Raw genomic sequence first — 5,808 nt, 5'->3', positions numbered from 1 at the left:
TTGTATGTAATAAAGCCATAAACCTGTGTATAAGAGGCCAGGCCTCAGAGATGCGGTTAGAGCACCTCGAGAAGATACCCTGTTGTCTGATTTGACGTGTTCTGCTCCGTCGGAATAAACTCCTGTTTCCTTGCCTTCTGTCTCCAGCGCCTGCCTCTTTGTTTGGTAATCTCGAATGGTATGAGAGGCGGCTAACGCCGGGCAAATACTGAAGGGTTCTTGGTCGAATTCGGCCCTTACCTTTTAACAATTGGCGCCCTTGGTGGGGCCCATCAGCGACACGTGGATCCAGTGGGAGAGGTCCCAACAACAGAGTGAACGACTGCAACGATCGGGAAGTGCACCTGCCCGATAGACCCTCGTCTGGCAGCCGATCATCCGAACTTCACTGGTTCCGAGCAGACCTCTCTCGAGTGATCTACGGTCCTGACTGGGAACCATCAGGAGTGCCACAGCAATTACGGAGAATAGAGGACGATCGGGCGCTGGAAGCGAAAGACGAGAAACCGTCCATGCGGTCCGGGTAAGGTCGTGTAACACGACGAATTGCAAATTGATTGTTTGAAAATACTAGTATTACTCATTTGATTGTTTCTGAGAGATTCTCTATTTGCAAACAAGCACAGAGTCGCAATACTCTGTTTAGTCTTTGCAGATAGTGAAGGGTAGGTAACGCAGGCCTTTGCCCCCATTGTAATCCGTCGTGCCTGCTTCCCTCTCCATTTGATTGATTGTTATCCAAGCATTTACTGTTTTGGAATTGGTTCTCTTTGGATCATTCTCTATTTACAAACAAGCACAGAGTCGCAATACTCTGTTTAGTCTTTGCAGATAGTGAAGGATAGGTAACGCAGGCTTTTGCCCCCATTGTAATCTGTCGTGCCGATTTTTATCCCTCATTTGATTGATTGTTTATCCGAACATTGATCGTTCGGAATTGGTTCTCTTTGGGTTATTCTCTATTCACAAATAAGTACAGGGTCGCAATACTCTGTTTAGTCTTTGCGGATAGTGAAGGATAGGTAGTGCAGACTTTTGTCCCCATTGTAACCCGTGATGCCTATCTTCTCCCCATTGTTCAGTAGTTGGTTCAGCCCGGACCGTTATTAGAGGTAGATCATCCGGCTCCACCGGAGGACACCCCTAATAAAAAGGACATATATATAAAAATGCGGATTAGCCGCTGTATCGTGCTAGCAAACTATAACATAAAAATCGTTAGGAAAAACAAAAGGAATCGAGCAAAATCAGTAGGCCACTGATGGAATCTTTTGACCCCGCTAAAATAGAAACATTAGGAACAACCCCTCATGAGAAATATGAAACTAGTGAGAAGAGCCGAGCTCGACGCCATGATGGCCGCAAGACAGCTCGGCTCCGTCGCCCACCCCACCCAAATAACGACAAACCCTATGCAAATATTATAAATATATACAACACTCCAGCAAAGTAACATGTTAAAACTTTTTATTAAACAACTATTTACATGGCAAACGGCTGCAACAACAATCCCAATGCATTCGACGCTGTTCCTGTCCCTCCTTCCTTAAAGTAGCAATGTTGGGCTACTTTGGGCTGCTTTTTAGTTGGTTTTGGGCTACAGAAAGTCTACAAAAGCCATCAGCCGGCGAGGTAGCGTCGGTGGCGGCCTGGGGTGGAGGACCGTTGTGCGAATAGGCCGGAGGCAACCCAACGCGCCGAGGCCCGTCCACGGATCATCCAGAGGTGATGTCCAGCAAGTTGTGGGCGGGGGATGTCTTGCTGATGGCTCCCCCCTTTGTTGCCTGGTCCAGCCACCTTGTATATACCTACGCCAGAAGATGGCGTGGGGCGCCCGCAGATGGCGTGGGGGGCCCGCGGAGAGGCGGCGCGGATGGCTCCCTCTCCCCCGTCACCCCCCCAGGTGGAGGTTCCTCTCCTGCACTAAGACAACGAGCCCCCGCGGTTGACTGGACGGGGGACCCGCTCCGGTGGCCGTGGTGAAGGGCGGCTGCTGGGGGGGGGGGCTCTCAAGATGGCGGCCGGCTCCCCGGATTTGGGCCTGGTCCACTAGGATGGCTCTGGGCTACCATGGAACTCGGATGCTTGCCTGCTCGGGCATGAGCCCCACTCCTGAAGACATCCTCTCAGTTTTAAAGATTCTACGAGAGTCGTTGGCCCTCGACTCCCGCGGGCTTCCGGTGGGGGCAACCGCCACTGTTGCTCGACTGTCCCCCATGGATGTGCCGCTGCCCCGGGCGACCGCCGCCTTGTCCACGTCTGGTGCCGTGGGAGAGACTGATTCAACGCATCTGTGGAGGGATGCGCCTGCTGTCCCGCTCTCCGGAGTGGCCACAACGTTGTCGCAAGATGGTGATGCTCTCATGCTGACACCAGCTTTTGTCCGAATGACTAAGAGACACTGTAGACTGCCAACTCGATCAGTTCCGGTGGGACCTCAGCGTGACCCGGTAGGGAAGATTTTGCCTTCCTCGCGTTTAAGTCGCGGTTCATGCTGCCTATCTCTTCTGCTGGCGTTAACGGAACTTTTTTTGAACTGCCGAAAGGGATTCTGGTCCGGCCGCTAGTTATTGGAGGCATTTGAACTATACTCTGGGCCCGCCTGGCCTCGATCAAAATGGCGCCAGTATGGGCGGGACTTGCAACTCCTTATGACGATTCTAGTTACTTAGCCTTGATGTTATGGGGGATGTATGCGGTCTTTGTGCACATGGCGGGCGGGGAAGTGTACTGACTGGGCATGCGGACAACCCTATTGATGTCGGGTTTTTACTATTGATTATTGTATTATTAAAAGCTCCGAAGTAATGTTACTCATGATACTCGCCCATGGTGTGCGTATGGACGATTTTATTGTAACTGATCCTGTTATACTTTCAATTATAAAATCAACCTTCACTGATCCTGCAACCGTTTGTCACGTTTAGTTTTTTCCAATTAAATGGCTCGCTCGTTACGTACTCCTATACTACAGTGTAATCTCTCCTTACCTCATGCGTTTCCCGTCTGCCCCGTGGCCGGCCTGTATGGTTGGAGGCCCGTATTTGAATGCTGAAATTTTTACAATCAAGGTTTTAAAAGAAAAATATATATGGAACTAGCATCATAACAGTCATTTAGATTGATAGGGTTGTTTTTTTAAATACCATGCTCTGCAAACAGGAACGACCCTATACCACCGTAAACCTTTTTCTTTTCCTTGAATGAAAACATGAATCCGTCACCCCCCACCTTATACTGAATACCCCTGGCCTTTGACCCTCTCCTACACGCGGTCTGTACTACTGCCCTCGGGCGATCTATGTAATGAGCAGACTACCATTGGTTATCTTTTCCGCACTACCAGTTCCTCTGGGCTTCAATGCCGAGACATAGGGGACTGCATCCCAGAGAAAGAAGTCAAGTACGTGGTAGGTAAAAACATTTTTGTGTTTATGCGCGCAGATGTGCTTTGAACGCTGCCCCCTCCCCCCCCCCCCTCTTTTTCTTTTTGCAGGTTACATCGGAATTTCAGCTGAAGTATGGAGAAGATCTAAAACCGCACCGTGTTCCACGCAAGGAAAATAGGCTAGCTCTGTGAGACGGTACATTATATGTAGGAGCTATCTCTGGGAGCGTGAAAAATTGTATGGTATGAATGTGTGCATGGGCCTTGATTTGTACGGTATGAATGCGTATGTGTGGCGCACGTCTGGGTCAATAAAAGAATGCTTTTTGTATGATTGAGGCGTTGATCGAACGGTTAATGGGATAGGAAAATTAAGCCCGAACATGGTACCCGCATGTGAAAGACAAATAGAAATATAGCACTTACCTTACTTAGGAACGACTCTCTCTGGAGCTAGCGAATGGGAGAGTGGCCTACACCAGAAACTTGAAGGCTTATTTCAGTACAACGAACCCAACCCCAACCGATATCCCAAATGTACACCCAAAATAATGCGCACCAGTGAGTCAATTTATGTGCTGACTAAATAAGAAAAGTTAAGAGTACCCCGGGTTGGGGTTCATCCAAAATGCCCCTCAGCCCAGATATTAGGGATATTGTTATTTTTTTAGATTTACCCCTTCTTCTTCCACCCTCATAGAAAAGTCGGAATTGTACCACCGCACGTCCGACTGACACCCCTCCTTTACCTCAGCTTGGATCACCATTTGCTAGATGTTGGAAGACCCCACCGTGAGTATAAGCGCGACTGGACTAGTGTCCGACTAATTAAAAAGGAGTAAGTATTTTTGAAGCGAGGTTACCAACAAAAATTGTCTACTATTAGGAAGGAAGGAGAACAACAAGCTCGACCCCCAGAATGAATTAAAGGGAATACTGAGAATATGCAACATGCATGACAAAGTCCTTTTGCCCAAAATAGCTCTGCGTCCAGTCTTAGGTTTCCGTACTCTATGTATGTACTGTCGCACCCTATCTGGTATTTGTGTGTACGTAAACTATGTATTTATGTTTTCCCTCAGCTTGTGTTTTATACGTGAAACCGACCCGTACTGTTCTATATGTGTGTGCACTGAATAACCTATTATTATACACGTTTCTCTCTCTCTCTCTCTTTATGTTGTACGTGTACTAATAGCCTATTTGGTGCACACGACGCTCTCTCCCTCTGAGGGCTCCCTTGCTCCCTTTTGAATAAATGACGACACTGTACCTCGCCGGTACAGGTATAATTGGCTTTGGACACGAAAGTGTTTGAACAAATTGACAGAAACAAAACGATCATATTTTGCCATATCACTACCTCTCCTTTCTGTAAAATGATGGAACTTAATTGACTGAGAAAGAAAGGACAGGTAAGACGACTAATGTCCCCCTAATCTGACCCTTATAAGGGAACTATATGTCAGTGGCTTTTTGTTTTAGTGCTTTAGTAACACCACCCTCATCATTTGGATTACCACCGCCCATTGCACAAAAGTAGAATGTCCGAAACGTCCCCATTTTTCCAGAATGGTCCCAGTTCTGTAACCAGCCGTCCCAGAAAATCTTAGAGATTGTAGCTGATGACCTTGTGTTTAAAGATAAATCGTCCAAAACTGATAAAAGTTAGCAGTTGCTGTCAGAAAAGAAAGAAAAAAAATGCTTAACGTATGTCCTGCCCTGGAAAAGGTAGCTGTAAGCCCATGATAATAAGCACTTCACACTTTTTATGAATTAGCAGACCTTGAAGAAAAATATAGCTCAACAGGATTTGTTTTAGAAAAACTCAAGTCTCTACTGGAGGAGCCGGTTTGAATTAGATGAACCATGTAATTGTTGGATATCAGACTTCTTGCCACGCTCGCGAATATAACAGGAATAAACACCAGACAGACATGATGTTTGAAAATAGAAAGATACTTGCAGACCTGCACCACAGCAATAATGCATGAGTTAACAGCATACACCGATGTAAGGATTACTAAGCATCCACCCTATCGTGACCAATAAACGTTTCCCCAACTACTTGGGGTTGGGAGAGAAATTAAAGTGTATAAACATCTCCCCCTGCCAGTTCTCTAAAAACTTGTTTTTTGTACTCATTTAAAGATAACGTGCGGTAGTCGGAGGAGAGGGGCCGGACGTGATGCACAGCCTGGCTGCAGATCGGGGAATATCTATGACCTCGACCAAGGTGAAGCCACAGAGCAAAGAGTTGCGGGACAAGGCACCATTCTCAACGTGGAAAGTGAGGGAAAGAAGGGCTGTCCAGAAGCCCCTACATGTTGATAAGCTCGTGCCGAAAGTCCCAGCCCATTGTGCCCGATTGATGGGCCCACTTGCTTGAAATTTCTGCCCTCCTTGGTCCGTTTCAGACC

The sequence above is a fragment of the Lissotriton helveticus genome, chromosome 2_1 (genome assembly GCF_964261635.1).
Source record: "Lissotriton helveticus chromosome 2_1, aLisHel1.1, whole genome shotgun sequence".
Classification (NCBI taxonomy): domain Eukaryota; kingdom Metazoa; phylum Chordata; class Amphibia; order Caudata; family Salamandridae; genus Lissotriton; species Lissotriton helveticus.
The sequence above is the reverse complement of the archived record's forward strand: the minus strand, read 5'-3'. Positions refer to the sequence as shown.